General features: G+C 43.5%; 1 long non-coding RNA gene across 2 annotated transcripts in view; it reads right to left on the reverse strand.

Moving 5' to 3' along the window:
• Nucleotides 1-52: 52 nt before the first annotated feature.
• LOC133764780 (uncharacterized) overlaps nt 53-16,591 on the reverse strand; it is a 47,718-nt gene continuing 31,179 nt past the window's right edge. Inside the window, exon 4 of one of the 2 annotated variants that reach the window (XR_009866469.1) lies at nt 53-193. This is a non-coding gene — a long non-coding RNA (uncharacterized LOC133764780). Of the gene's footprint in view, nt 194-4,547; nt 4,655-16,591 lie in introns of those variants that run through there. The other variant, XR_009866468.1, reaches the window with a different exon arrangement.

Raw genomic sequence — 16,591 nt, forward strand, 5'->3', positions numbered from 1 at the left:
ACATGTACCCATTGGTTGTTAACATAAGGCTTTGGGGGTTACATGCCTCTGTGAGTTTGGGGAGTCCTGTCCTTTTCAGTCCATAACAGGCAGTGTTTGGGTGGCTTGTTCTCACATCAGCCAGGTCAGGGTTCAGCAAAAGGGCCTTCATCAGATGCCAATGCCTTGATCCTTGACTTCTTAGCCTCCAAAACTGTGAAAAAATGAATTTTTCTTTTTAAATTGCTCAGTCTCAGACATTCTGTGACAGCAGCACAGACTAAGACACACCCACATGCAAAATTGTTGCATTTCCCTGGCACGTTTTTCCTGCTTTCTGGAAGTTGTGAAGCCTTGCCCTAGCTCTGTTGTGATCTATTCTTGCCCTGAACTTGGTGGCAGTTTCAACTGTTTGCAAGACCTAAAGCTTATACAGTTCCCAGAGGGTGCTCTTTAAGAAAGGAAAATGCAAAGTAAAACAATCACAAAATAAGATATAAATTTAAGTTTAAAAGTGAATAGTTCCTTGGGATAAAAAATATTGGAAAATGTTTAAATTTGATGAATTCCATAAATACTATAAAATCAACTATAATAATGAACTTGTGACATAACTCTATAGTATTTTTGGATGCACCTTCTTTGATCAAAACAGAGGGCAATAATTTTATAATATCAGAGAAAATATAAATACAATCTTGTTTTCCCTTTATCTTGAATTGACTTTCAATTAATATTTGAGAGGCTAATCCTGCGCCTGTGTCGCCGGTACTCCAGGTTCTAGTCCCGGTCGGGGTGCCGGATTCTGTTCCAGTTGCTCCTCTTCCAGTCCAGCTCTCTGCTATGGCCGGGGAGTGCAGTGGAGGATGGCCTAAGTCCTTGGGCCCTGCACCAGCATGGGAGACCAGGAGAAGCACCTGGCTCTTGGCTTCGGATCAGGGCAGTGCACCGGCCGCAGTGTGCCGGTCGCAGCGGCCATTGGAGGGTGAACCAACGGAAAAAGGAAGACCTTTCTCTCTGTCTCTCTCTTTCACTGTCCACTCTTCCTGTCAAAAAAATAATTAATTAATTAATTAATATTTGAGAATGCATGTCAGTTCTGGAAAACTTACTTTCAGGTTTTTTTCATATACAGATTTGATCTGTAAGGTTTCAGGAATTTTAAGTTTCCTATGTAGCAACTATTACTAAATAAGGTTTGAATTGAGACACTGGCTAGTAGTTATCTCCATGGACATAACTGATTCCAGGCACCATATGGGGAAAAGACCTCTGCACCATGCTGGTGATGGCACAGTAGCCAATAGCATCCATCTTTCCCTTAGCCTAGCTGCTTTGAATCGTTAGCTAGTTGAGCATTAAATATATATGGTCCATGTTACAATTAAGGTTGAAGGCTCCTTTGAAGGACAAAGTCACAAGTTTCTACTTAGGCTCTTTTCTGTGCTTGATAGAGAGACAATCATTTCCAAACCCATGCACATGTGTATATGTTTGACAAGAGTTATTGTTGCTTTTTTGTTGGATGTCATTGTCTCAGTAATCAGAAGAGCTGTCAACTCCCCATCCAAATATGAACATAGAAGAAAACTGTCTAGATCAAAGTCCCCACCTTATCATGAAATGGTTGTCCATTGAACTTCCTAAGCCAAATTTTCTCATCTGAAAAGTGGAATTGATGGAGTTAATAAGAGCCTCCCAACATGCATCCTGGGCTATTAGGAGAAACTTTGCATATCAAGTGGCCTGTACATGTGAATTATTATGCTCTGCTTAATTTTCAGGACTGGATTCCTCTAGTGACAGAAAAAACATTTTTTGTTAGTACATACAGTAAGTAAAAAATACATCCCTGGGGCCACCACTATGGCGTGGTGGGAAAAGCCACTGCCAACAGCACTGGCATCCCATAAGGGCACCAGTTCAAGTCCTAGCTGATCCACTTCTGATCCAGATCCCTGCTAATACACCTGGGAAAGCATCAGAAGATGGCTCATGAACTTGATCCCCTACATCACATAGGAGACCTGGAAGAAGCTTTGGGCTCCTGGCTTTGGATCAGCCCAGCCCTGGCTGTTGCAGCTATTTGGGGAGTGAATCAGCAAATGGAAGATTCTGACTTTCTCTCTCTCTCTCTCTCTCTCTCTCTCTCTCTCTCTCTCTCTGCCTCTGCCTTTTCCTCTCTGTCACTCTGCCTCTAAAATAATCAATAAATCTCTTTTTTTAAAAAAAAGTCTCTCATGCTTCTTTTTTTTTTTTTCAAAAATATTCACTTTTCATAGCTCTTTCTTGGAATTTGGAATTTTCAGGGAGTCTTGTGGTAGAAAGGAAAAGCAGGAGTTAACTAAAGCAGTGGTCACTGAATGAGTGGTCGTTGGGGTCACCTGGGGACATTGCAGATCTCTGTTTCTCACACCCAGCACACATCTGCTGAAGAAGGAAACATGAAGGTATTACTTGGGGGTGTGTGTCCTTTTTAAAAAAATTCATAGGTCATTCTGATCATCAGTCTGGCTTGAGAATGACTGACCTAAGTGACGGTGAATGTTTATCTCCAGACAGATGTAGAAATCTCAGCAGACTGTCTTCTCTTCCTTCCTCTCCCAGCAAAAATAGACCACAACTCATACTCTGGCTCTTCACTCTGACCATTGTGAACATTCAAAAGACTTAGGAAAATGAGAAAACAGTCTATAGTCACCCTCTCATTCAACCATCCAGATACACCCTTGAGCACTCACATAGAACAAGCTCCAGCCTGTTGAAGCGCTTTATACCACATCTCAGGTGTCATCTGGTAATGAGTTCAGATCTTTGAAAATAGGTCAGGCAAACACCAAAACTGCTCTTCTACAGGTCATTAATGACCTCCATGCTCCAAAACCCAATAGATATTTTCCATTCTCATGGTATCTAGCAGCTCATTTGCATTCAGCAAATAAAATCTTTTCTTCTGTTCTATCCTGCAGGTTTATCTCTTACCTCTCCATCCACTCTTCTTCTTGATCAGCTCCTCCTTCACTTTGTTGGAATCCTTCAAGCCTCAGTCTTGAGCCTACTTCTCCTCTTAGCCTGTGCTTTCTCCCAAGATGGTTTATTCCATCTTGTTGTCTGAAATTCCACCTCCTATCTCAAAGATCCTGAATTAATATTTCCCACTTTATCCTTTCCCAACTCAGAAACCAAATCAAGACAATAGGCCATACTTACTGTTTATTCCTCTCTCTTTACTTCTCATCTATCATCAAATACAGCTGAGTTTTTCCTCTTATCTCTCTAAACCATCAATTTCATTTTATTTCCATCATCCTCATCCAAACCCAAGCCACACTATGTCTTACTTGGATATCCTCTGCTTTCCTTGCCTCTTCTCATCATACCCCAAACACGTCTCTGTTCTACATGGAGCAACTAAAGGAAACATCTAGTTTTAACTCATGTTGTGCTTTTTATTGAAAACCTTAATTTAACAATTTCCTTCAAATTTTTGATAGAACTACCCAAGTCTTCATTTACCTCAGTCTTATTTAGCCTCTCCAGATGTAGCCTAGACCCATTCTGCTTCTCCGTGTGCTGTAGCCACATTGGTGGTCTTCCTAAAATTCCTGGAATTTGTCAAGATCTTTTCTCTGATTTGCTGTTGACTGTGTGAAGTGTCTTTCCTCCTCTCTGGAGCTAACACGTACTCATTCTTCAAGTCCTAGATTTCTGACCCATAGCACACTTCTTTCCCCCTTCATACATCCATATTTTCTATTGTGTGACTATTTAATATGTCCCTCTCCACTCATTGCGGACTTCGAATAAGCATGAGAAATATTTGATTGCTTGCCACTGTAAAATCAACAGAAAATGGGCACCTACTAAGCATTCAATGAATCTTTGTTGTGCAAATGAAGGAATGCATGAGTGACTGAGAAGGGAGAGGAGCCCCTTCCACGTGTTTACTCTTTCCCACAACATGGTGTGTTTGTCTCCCATTTTGAGATTTCCCTATGGTTTTTGTTGTTGTTGATGTTCTTTTGTTTTGTTTTTTCCCCTCATTAGTGGGAGTTCTCCCAGGTCTGATTATACCTGAGCTCCCCAGCTTCGTTTACAGCTCAAGCCAAGTCACTAGGTTCCTCTGAATGTTAATCAAGCCATCTGGAAAATAGAGCATGAAATTGTAGATCCCTGACTAGCAGCAGATGCAGCAACTGAGCTGAGCTGTGTTTCCTTTTCAGTAACTAATTGCACACATGGTACAATGGGGAGAAAAACATTATAAATCAATTAGGCTATTACAGCAACATTATGCTCTGTAAATACAGAGCTGAGTCTTGTGTTGGAAAGTTGGAGATAGGAGCACCTGATCCTCCTTGCCACGGTCTTGGATAATTACTTACATCTTTACATTTAATCATCTCACCTCTGATCCGGGTTTCCAGGAAGATTGTTTTACTGATATTTGTTGAAGGGTTGATTTCCTGGGCTTCGAGGTAGAGAATTGCAGGAGGAAGAAGGTGGTTAGAAAGTATTATTGACATAAAACATTCAAGACTGTGTTTGATATTCATGCTTGCCTTGAATATCCGGGGTCAGAGCCAGTTGGTGCTTTGGGCGAGGGTTATAACAGCAAGTAGAAGTGAAGCCTTGAGATAGCTCCAGAGTTGGCAATGCCCATGGTTGCCTAAGGCTGGGGAGACATTAATATGGACATAATAGGAATCAGATGAGCCTGGGCTTGGGTTGAAGAGAAGAGGGAGAGGGGAAGATTATAAAAGGCTCCTAATATTCTCTCTTTCTCTTTCCTGCTGTCTTTATTTTTACTTTTATGGGAATTGCACTCAGAGAAAATAACTGAATATGTTTAGGATGATAAAAGCCTCAGGATTTTTGGCCCATGGAACAAAGGGTGGGCAAGAAAAAGAGGCCAAGACTTTCATTGGGGAAAAGACAAAATTTTTATAAATAGGTAAGTGATGATTTTAGAAAAAGGATCTAAATACAATGTTAAACATTCAATGAGTTTGAAGAAAATTAGCAAAATTCTCCTAGATAATTGAGATGAGAACATTTCCACCAGGACTAAAATTATTTGAAAGCTGCTTCAGACATTTAATGCTAAGTTTTCTCTAAGAATGCCGCGTGTTAGTTTTGTCTTATCAAACAGTTCTCCTCAATCCAAGATGCAGATTGGAATGACACAGGAAGCATCAACAACTTAGAAAAGTCTGTTGATTACATAGCATTGACACTCTTTTAAAAGTTCTCTAAATGGAGCTGGCTTTGTGGCACCATGGGTTAACCAAGACCTGCAATGCTGGCATTCTGTACTGGAACATCAATTTGAATCCCAGCTGCTGTGCTTTCAATCCCTGGGATGCACCTAGAAAAGCAGAGGATGATGGCTCAAATACTAGAGCTCCCGCCACCAATGTGCAAGACCTGATGGAGTTCAGGGCTCCTGGCTTCAATCTGAACCAGCCCTGGGCATTTGCAGCCATTTGGGGAGTAACCCAGCACATGAAATATCTGTCTCCCTCTCCCTGTTGCTCTGCCTCTCAAAGGAGATTTATTTCTTTTTTAAAGTTCTATTATGCTGTGCGGTAAAGTAGGCATTTAGTCCAGTGATTAAGATGCCTGCATCTCACCTCAGTGTGCCTGGGTTTGATGCTTGCTTCTCTTTGGCTCCAGCTTGCTGTTAATGGGAATTCTGGGATGCAGCAGATGATTGAGTTACCAGTTCCCAGCTTCACCCTGGACCAGCTCCAGGTGTACTGAGTATCTGGGGGAGTGAACAAGTGGAGGGATCTTCCTCTCTCTGTGTTTGTCACTCTCTCTCTTCCTGCCTCTCAAATAGTAATGAAAAGAATAAAAGCAGCATGATGCAGAATTTTAAAATGCTAAATTGGGCATCATAAGAACCAGAAACTTTAAAATCTAAAGGTGAAAAGTTTTAGCAGCAGGAACTTACATATACACATATGAGGATACATCAAAATGTTCATGGAAAACAGGTAGATTTACTTTGGTGCAAACAAATTTCAAAATCCATGCATAGTTTTTAATAGTATGAATTTTAAATGAACTTCTGAAAGACTCCTCTTATGCATGGACTAATTTGCACCAAAATAAGCTTTTAATTCCATTTTACCACAAACTTTTGGAAGTCCCTGCCTGCATTGGACTACTGAGCTCTGAGGTATTGACGTGAATCATGTTGGTTAAACAGCCACAGCCTGTCTGAGGTTGCTTAGAGAGTGAGACACGGAGCTGGAACACAGCTCACTTGGACTCGAAGGTCCATATGTTGAGAATCCTGGCTTGCCTGTCTCAGCCCCTGGCCCACAGCCCAGCACACAGAAGTACCAGCTTGTCCTCTGGAGTACTTGAGGGGATGACTCACAATTTGACCATTCTCATGCTCCGATTCTACAAGGAACTTTGTTATCTCATGCACCGTGCTTTAGGTAACCATAGACAGAAATGGAACCTCAGAAATCTCAATCAAACATCCACAGATTACAGCACCTGGCTTCCTTCTAAAATCGCTTTCAGCTGTCGGCTTATCTGGCGTTTGCAAAACCTCAGTTGCTGTGTCTGTAGTAGGGTCAGAGAGGGGAGAAAACAATGACCATTTTGATTGTCTGGTGATATCCGTTGCCACTTTGTGCCTCTCGTTGCAGATTCAGTCTCATTTCCTGCAAGCTCTGCCCCTGGGCTTGAGTCCCCAACACCACACAGGGGCATCAGGAGGCCTGCAAAACAATCTGTGTTCTGACCTTGGTGTTACCAGGCCTATAAATCAGAGGGAGGGAGGCTGCTCCCTCTTCGAACAGCGGCCCAGGGGCCCGGGACCAGGGAGCAGAAAATACAGAAGGGTGGGGTGAAGAGCAGGCGGAGGAGAGGAAGGGGGTGCCCAGGAACAATGAGGACAGAGGGGACTTTTCATTCTGACAGAATGGACTGCTTCCTAGACGTCAGAGGATTATCAGGAGGTGAGATAGCAGAATGCTATCAAGTAAACACTTCATCATGAGCATTGACTCAAGAGCATCCCTCCCTGTAAACAACTTTTGTGTAGAGGGAAATGAACCAGTTAACAGTTGAGGAATGGGAAAAAAAAAAAAATCCCTCCTAAGGATTTCTTACACTTAACAAAGTACTCTCAAGCATATTTATTCATCCAGTTGGTCTATCAGCAGGTGTTTGTCTAGCTGGACTCCGATACAAGGCTCTAGGCTCACTGTGGGAGACAGAGTGGCCCACAAGACAAACATCAACGTTGGCCCCATGGCCTTGCAGTCTACTGTGGACTACAGATATGGAGGAAAAAGTGCAGAGTTGAAGATACCATAGGAGGAAAAGAACAGGGCCTTATATTACATCATTATTTTTTAAACACAATGTCTAGATTGTTTTGAGGTTTTTCGCAATTTTTAATTCTGTTTTTTTAAACAAATACATAATAATTGTACATAAAATGGTGTTTCAAAAAGTTTATGGAAAATGGAATTAAAATATAAATTTATTTTGATGCAAGTATCAAGATTTATGCAGTTTTTTTAGAATATGCATTTCCATGAACTTTATGAAGATCTCTCATACTTAATGAGATAAAATATGATAATTCAATACATGTGTACATTGTGTAATAATCAGAGTATTAACAAATCCATAGCTCCCTAGATTATCCTTTCTGAATGGTACAAATATTCAAATATAGGGCCAGTGCTGTGGCGCAGTAGCTTAAGCCTCTGCCTGTGACGCTGGAATCCTATACGGGCGCCAGTTCGTGTCCTGGCTGCTCCTCTTCTGACCTGTTTCTCTGTTAATGGCCTGGGAAAGCATGGAGGATGGTCCAGGTGCTTCGGCCCCTGCACCCACTGGAGAGATTCAGAAGAAACTCCTCATCCCTGGCTTCAGATCTGCTCAGTTCTGATTGTTGCAGCCATTTGCGAAGTAAATCAGTGAATAGAAGATCTCTTTCTCTGTCTATCCCTCTCTCTGTAACTTTGCCTCTCAAACAAATAAATATTTAGAATACATATTCAAACACTATTTAATCATAGAAAAGATTGATATCTTGTCATTTGCAGTGATATCAATGAACCTGGAAGATGTTATGTTAAGAGAAATAAGCCAGACACAAAAAGATAAATACCATCATGAATAGAAGCCAAAGGAGTTGACCTCATAGAAATCAAGAGTAGAATGGTGGTTACAGTGGAGAAAGGGGATGGAGAGAGCTTGATTATCAGGTACAAAAATACAATTGGATGGGAGGAGTAAATTCAGTTGTTCTGTTGCTCAGTAGCGTGATAAGTTGTTTGATTAATGACCTCATTTTAAACTTCTTTATTATCTCCACTTCATAGTGAGGACCAAACAGCTGGTCATGCAAAGGTTAGAGACAGCATATTCTTCCTTGAATTCTTTTTTTTTTATTGAGATTTATTTATTTTATTTGAAAGGCAGAGTTACAGAGAGGCAGAGGCACAGAGAAAGGGAGAGAGAGAGGTCTACCATCCTGTGATTCACTCCCCAAATAATCACAACAGCTGGAGCTGGGCTTATCTGAAGCCAGGATCCAGGAGCCAGGAGATTCTTCTGGGTCCCCCACGTGGATGCAAGGGCCCAAGGACTTGGGCCATCTTCTTCTGCTTTTTCCAGGCCATAGCAGAGAACTGGATCAGAGGTGGAGCAGCTGAGACTTGAACCGGCACCCATATGGGATGCCAGCACTGTAGGTGGCAGCTTTACCCACGACACCACAGCGTTGGCCCAAGACTTTATTTAGTCTTTATCTGGTATATTTATTTTTTATGCTTTAGCCATGTCTGTTGTGCCCCATCCTGACAGCTATTCGATTATAGAATCTGTTTTTCATTTATAGATGTGATTCTTAAATTTTTTTAAAAAAGATTTATTTGTTTATTTGGAAGGCAGATGAGAGAGATCAAGATTGAGAGATCGGTCCTCTGGTTCACTCCCCAAATGGCCACGATGGTTGGGGCTGGGCCAGGATGAAGCCAAGAATTGGAGCTCCATTTAAGTCTCCCACATGGGTGGCAGGGGCCCAAGCACTTGGGCCATCTTTCACTTCCTTCCCAGACACATTAATCCAGGAAGCTGGATTAGAAGTGGAACGGGGGCTGGCGTTGTGGCACAGTGGGTTAAAGCCGCGGCCTGCTGTGCTGGCATCCCACAAGGGTGCTGGTTCGAGTACCAGCTGCTTTTCTTCTGATCCAGCTTTCTGCTTGTGGCCTGGGAAAGCAGTGGAAGATAGCTCCAGCGCTTGGGCCCCTGCACCCACATGGGAGACCTGTAAGAAGCTCCTGGCTTCGGATCAGCTCAGCCCTTGCCGTTGTGGCCATTTGATGAGTGAACAAGCTGATAGAAGCTCTTTCTCTCTCTCTCTCTCCCTGTCTCTACCTCTCTCTGTAACTCTTTCAAATAAATAAAAATAAATCTTAAAAAAAAGAAGTGGAACAGCTGGCTTTTGCTGGCATTACAGCAGCAGCATAGCTTACTATATGACACTGCTGGCCCTGATGGAAGTTTTTTTTTAAAAAAATTGTTTATTTGAGGTACAGACAGAGCTCTCTCATTTGCTCTCTACCCAAATGCCTGTAATTGCTTGGGGATGAAGGGGGTGGGTGGGATGCTGAAGCCTGGAGCCAGGAGCTTGGGAACTCTATTTGGGTCTGCCATGTGAGTGGCAGGGACCCAATTACTGGATCCATAACTGCTAACTCCCAGAGCTTGCATTAGCCAGACCTGGAGCCCAAACTGAGTCAGGGATTGAGCCCAAGTATTCCAATGTGGGAAGTGGGCATCCTCTCTCTCCCTCTGTCTCTCTCTCTTTTTTAATATTTATTTATTTGAAAGTCAGAGTTAGGGACAAAGATCTTTCATCTGCTGAGTCACTCCTTAATGGCTGCAACAACCAGAATTCTTACACCCTTCTCACTCTGTGATCAACACAGGACACCATCAGCTTAGCTGCTTCCCCCTCTCCTGGTCTGAAACTGTTTCTGTCACACCAAGTTCCATTCTATATGGACTGTCACAAGCAACTGGCATCACAACAAAGAGTCCCAGGGCTTCTCAGTCCAGTGTCTAAGGTGGCCCAACCCAGTGAACAACCTCAGCATGCACTGAAAGAAACTACCCACAGCGAAAGCCCGATGATGAGGCGGGTCAGTACCAAGCCACCTTTGTGCCATGTGGTTCACGGAAACCCCAAGTATGCCTGCCAGCACTGAACTTTTAGATAAGCATGTTATCTTTTTTCTTTTCTTAATAAGAGGGAAAGAGAGAGGAAAGGGAAGAAAGGGGGGAGGGAGGGGAAGAATGAGAGAGAGAGAAAGAAAATGAATGTTCCCATCCATTGGTTTAACTCTACAAATACCTAAAATGGCCAAAGCAGGGAGCCAGGAACTCAGTCTAGGTCTCCCACATTGGCAGAAGCCCAATTACTTGAGCCATCTCCATTGCCTCCCAGGATCTGCATTGCAGAAAGCAAAAGTCAGGAGACAGAGCCAGGAATTGACCCCAAGTACCCCAAATCTTAACTGGCATCTCAAAGGAAAGGCCACATGCTTGCTTGCTCCTGCTTGTTTCTTTATTTTCCAAAACTTTTCATTTCAGAACAATTTTAAATTTACAAAAGTTGTGAAGTAGGACAAAAAGTTCCATATACCCCATAGCCAGCTTCCGCATCATAACATCTCATATTGGTATGATACATGTGTCACAATTAAACACCATACCCAGATTCTCTTTTTTTTTAATCTAAACTCCTTCTATCCCTCTTATTCCTCTCAGCCTCTATAATTCTCATTCTATTGTCAGATCAAGTTATTTTTTTAACCTCTCACATTTGAGGGAGAATATGCAATATGTGTCTTTCTGTGTGCCTGGCTTATTTCACTTAACAGTATGTCCTCCAGTCCCATGCATTTTCTGCTAATGACAGCAGTTCATTGTCTTCTATAGCTGAGTAGTATTCCATTGTGTGTGTGTGTGTGTGTATACTTAAGCTTTTCTTTATCCTTTCATCTGACCCCTTGTTGACTCTGTATCTTGGATCCCATGAACAGTACTGTTATTAACATGGTGGAGCAGGAGTCTCTTTGATAGAAAGAGTTCTTCTCTTTTGGGTAAATACCCAGAAGCGGGATTGCTGAACCACATGGCAAGTGTATCTCTGTTTTTTTAAGAAATCTCTATACTGTTTTCCACAGTGTTTGCAGTAATTTACAATGCCATCAAGAGTGTTCAAAGTTCCCCTTTCTCCACATCCTCACCAGAATTTGTCACTTTGTCTTTTTGATAACAGCCATTCTGAAAGAGGCAAGATGATGTCTCACTGTGGTTTTGATTGGCATTTCCCGGTATATCTTTTAAAATGGCAAAGTTTTCATTCTTAGACCAACTCTTGGTGAGTTTGAAGCCAAAGCTATTGCAATTTTGTATACCCACTTAACAAAGGGAACTGTATGTATACTTTTAAAGTTGTTATTTGCTAAGTGCTAGGTAAAGTCTACCTATGATCTCTATCTCTCTCTCTCTTTTTTTTTTTTTTTTTTTTTTTGACAGGTAAAGTTAGACAGTGAGAGACAGAGACAGAGAGAAAGGTCTTCCTTTGCTGTTGGTTCATCCCCCAAGTGGCCGCTACGGCCAGTGCGCTGCGCCGATCCAAAGCCCGGAGCCAGGTGCTTCCTCCCGGTCTCCCATGCGGGTGCAGGGCCCAAGCACTTGGGCCATCCTCCACTGCACTCCCAGGCCACAGCAGAGAGCTGGACTGGAACAGGAGCAACCGGGACAGAATCCGGCGCCCTGACTGGGACTAGAACCCGGGTGCCAGCACCGCAGGCAGAGGATTAGCCTAGTGAGCAGCAGCGCTGGCCTCTGATCTCTTCTAACCATTTTAGTTGAACATAAGTTGGTTTCTCTTTCAGGTCAAGTTTTGTGATGCCTCTACCATACTAAATCTTCCCTCTTTAGAGCATGTTGAAAAGAAGTAAGGGGACCAGAATGTTAGCAGAACAGGTATCCATTAGGGGGCTGCTGGTTAGAGTCCCAGCTGTCCCAATTCAGCTCCCTGCTAAGGTGCCTGGGAAAGCAGCAGGAGGTGGTCCAAGTCCCTGGGCCCCTGGACTCATGTGGGAGACCCAGAAGAAACGCCTGGCTCCTGGCTTCAGATCGGCCCAGCTCTGGCTGCTATGGCCATTTGGGTAGTGAACCAGTGGATGGAAGATCTCTCTCTTTTCCTCTCTCTCTCTCTTATTTTCAAAGTCTTAGACTCAATGGTATTAAACAGACATTCTTTGGACAGAAATGATCTACTACTGGCTTATAATAATGACTTTCTTATTAAAGCAATGGAATATGTTTTTTTTATTTTTATTTATTTGACAGGTAGAATTATAGACAGTGAGAGAGAGAAAGGTCTTCCTTCCGTTGCTTCACTCCCCAGATGGCTGCTACAGCCGGCACTGCACCAATCCGAAGCCAGGAGCCAGGTGCTTCTTCCTAGTCTCCCATGAGGGTGCAGGAGCCCAAGCACTTGGGCCATCCTGCACTGCCTTCCTGGGCCACAGCAGAGAGCTGGAATGGAAGAGGAGCAACTGGGACTAGAACCCAGCGCCCATATGGGATTCCCGCGCCACAGGCGGAGGATTAACCAAGTGAACCACGGTGCTGGCCCTGGAATATGTTTTAAAAAATAAATCACATTCAAGAATGCCAGCACACTGAGTCACGCCTACCTAAGTGCAGGACCTCTGGTTGGGCTGGGAGGGGAGGCACCATGGATTCAACTGTGCTGCTACCCATGGAGTTCTGGAAGCCCCAGACTGTGCCTGGGAAACCTGTTCTGCACATGAGATCTGCAGGCACAGATTAATCCTGGGAAGCGGAGGACAGACAACGAAGGAGCCTGCACTCTGGAGTTAGAGACCTGTGTCTTAATCCTCCTTTCAATAACGATGCAGTCTCAGAATGAGTGGTTTAGATGGTCTGACCTCAATTTCTTCATCTGCGTAAAGGGATAATTAAGACATATGTCACAGAGTTGTTATGAAAGCTAAGTTATATAACATGTTAAACAAATCCATACCCAGTGTTTGGTCTACTGTATGCGTTAGATAAATCTTGTCTCCATACTTTTCATTTCTAAGACTCTTCCCGAACCTCCTAACCTCATGTTGCTTTACACAGTGGATGCATAGTTGTACCTCAGTATCTGTCAAGGCTTGGTTCCAGGACCCCTGCAGAAACCAAAATCCATGGATGTTCAAGTCCATTATGTAAAATATTCAAGTATTTCCGTATAACCTACCCATGTACTCTCATTGTGACTGGAAATCATCTCCAGATTACTTACAATTCCAAACACAATGTAAACACTAAGTAAATACTTGTTAGAACATTTTGTTTAGGAAATAAAGATAAGAAAAAACACTCTACATATTCAGTACAGACACAAATATTTGTCGATTACTGAGTCTGCAGTTGGTTGTAATCTCAAGCTATGGAGGGACACCACCTGTATCTGGGATTTGTGCGTACATATTTACAGGAGCGATTCTGCTCTTCTGCTGATAAGTTACCTGTTTAGACATGCATTTCTTTTATTTTACTGACTAATTAAAAATGAGCAATATGACTTCAACTTAAGCTTTTCTGTCTCTTGTCATCTGGGTCAAGCATCCAGTACCCTCATAAACAGTTGTGAAAGAAATCTTGGTAATTTGATGATCTTTCATAGCTCCCTGAAGCAGAACACAACTACATAGCTTAAAAACAGACTGCTTTTATTGTTCTCTTTCAGAACAGCAAATGGTCTATTTTAAGAATTTTATGACTTTAAGAACAAAAATTCAACTCTAGCAAGCAAAACAAGTATTTCAGAGGCATATGGCAAGTACTCAGACAGTCTTGTTGCCAGTCAGTCCACTAACCTATCACATGGGGGCCGGCACCGTGGCTCACTAGGCTAATCCTCTGCCTGCGGTGCCGGCACCCTGGGTTCTAGTTCTGGTCAGGGCACCGGATTCTGTCCCGGTTGTTCCTATTCCAGTCCAGCTCTCTGCTGTAGCCCGGGAAGGTAGTGGAGGATGGCCAAAGTGCTTGGGCCCTGCACCCACATGGGAGACCGGGAGGAAGCACCTGGCTCTCCTGGCTTTGGATCGGCTGCCGGGCGTAGCAGCCATCCGGAGAGTCAACCAATGGAAGGAAGACCTTTCTCTCTGTCTCTCTGTCTCTGTCTGTCTCTCTCTCTCTCTCTCTCTCTCTCACTATCTAACTCTGCCTGTCAAAAAAAAAAGGAAAAAAAAAAAACCTATCACATGGGAAGGCCCAGCATCAGACATCAAGATATAGGTCAAGATGAAAGGAGGATTGAATTAGTTGAGCCCTTGGCTTCACATCCTACAAAATCCAGAACAGCACCTGCAGGTTGGGGATGAATTTAAGCTACTGACTTAAATGCTGTCCCACCACTCCCTATGTCCATCTTTATGGACATTCCCTTTGTCTCTCTCTCCCATCCCCACCCCACACCCTTGCTTGTTTCCTCCTCTAATTCTTCAGACCAAAGGGTGGAAAACAAGGTTTCTCCCCAAAGCACAATTTACCCTTGGAAAAACAACAGCAACAGAATCTCTCTATGTCTTGATTTCAATTGTCCAGGTGAAAGACAACACTTGATACAGTTTGAGCAAGTACCATCTGCTGGAGCCCACTAATGGTGTCCAGAGGACATGGCCACATGGGGAGTGGGAGTCAGATGGGGGATTGGATGGGGAGTGGGTGTGAACAAGACTATTTCCCAAAGTGGCAGCAGGTAGATACTCATTGATATGTATTCCCAGTGTCTCCAGCTACACCCCTGTCCTGGACTGCTAGCTCTGCTCTTGGGCCTTTGGAAGTACTGGCCAGAGCAATGGGTACAGCTTCAGAATTGTTGGGAGGAGGAGTGTAAGTTTCTATTTCAGAGGCAGAGAATGCATTTCTGGATTGGAACCACAATTAAGAAAATAACAGGTGACAGCGTACAGGGATCCACTGATCTGACAAGCACTAACGGGTGCAGAAGTGGGTGTCCAGAAAGAAGGAATGGAAAAAAGACTTTGGGGAAAACCAGCAAAACTCAGGGACCAATCTACTTCTGAGGTCTCAAAGAGCCAGAAAACAGAAAGATAACTTTGACATTCTGGTCCCAGCTACTGGAGTTGTGCATTGTTATTGATATTTTTCTTTGTCACAACCTCCATTGTTTGCTGCATGTGATTCCTCTTCTGTTAAGCTCAGTTTTCTTGACTCTATTCCTCAGCTAAATAGACTCCTTCTTCCTTGGTGGCTCTCATGACCAAATTAAATCAATTTTTAAGGCATGCACCTGCCTCAGGGCCTTTGCACTATCTCTTTCCATGTACTGAAATGCTTTATCTCTGTTACCTATGTGGCTCTTGCTCTTACCTATCTTTAGACTGCACTGTTAGCCTCAGCTGTTGTATGCATTTAGACTGTAAGCCAGAAGATGAAGCCAACTCACTCACTCTCTCTCCTTCCCCATCCCTCTCCCTTTCTCTGTCTCTTAAATAAAAATAAAATTTGTGCCAGGCTGGTGTTGTGACATAGTGGGTAATGCTGCTGCCTGTGATGCTAGCACCCCTATGGGTACTGGTTCATGTCCCAGCTGCTCAACCTCCAATCCAGCTCCTTGCTAATGGCCTAGGAAAAGCAACAGGACATGACCACAGTGCTTGAGTCACTGCCACCCACATGGGCGATCCGGATGAAGCCCCCAGCACCTGACATCAGCCTGCCTCAGCACCGGCTATTGCAGCAATGCAGAGAATGAACCAGTTGATGGAAGTTCTCTCTCTCTCTCTCTCTCTCTCTCTCTCTCTCTCTCTCTCTCAGTGTGTGTGTGTGTGTGTGTGTCCTTCTCTTTCTCTCTGTAACTCTGACTTAAAAAAATGTATACAATTTAAGACACACACCCCCCCATTTGTGGTACTTTTCTACTACAGCCCAACAAGCTAACACATCATGAAATAAAACACACACACACAGGCTCTGAGCCTGATTTGTTTGTATATAGCCTTATTCCTGGTGCCAGTCTACCCACTCTTTTTGTCCCTTCTCTATCACTCCAGAAGCTGCAATGAGGAGAGGTGTCCATCCCCCTTTAAAGGATGCAGAGTTATGCACGTTCAAAAAGTCACTTCTCCATCCTGAAAGCCAATAGGAGAATAGCAAGAAAAACACCTTTGTGAATGAAGACAAAACTAGCTGGAGCCTTTACGCCATCTGTACAGTCTCTCACTTATTCAGGGCCAGATACTGATGGTATATACATTTGCACATCCAGGGAAGTCTCACCGACCCTGAGGAGCCACTCACTGTCCTGCATCCCAGGGCTCCTCCCAGCAGGCCTGTTTTCAGATGTTCTGAGTTAAGTGAAAGGCAGCACCCTGTTTCCATAGGAACGGGAGGCAAAGGCTCCCTGAGGGCCTCCTAGTTTAGCACAGCTCCTTTGCAGGGCCTGCTGGACAAGAATTTGTCTGAGAGTGAGCAAGCCCTATTTGGGGTCAACGCTAGGCACTGGGGACAC

Source organism: Lepus europaeus, chromosome 7 (assembly GCF_033115175.1).
Source record: "Lepus europaeus isolate LE1 chromosome 7, mLepTim1.pri, whole genome shotgun sequence".
NCBI classification, from domain to species: Eukaryota; Metazoa; Chordata; class Mammalia; order Lagomorpha; family Leporidae; genus Lepus; species Lepus europaeus.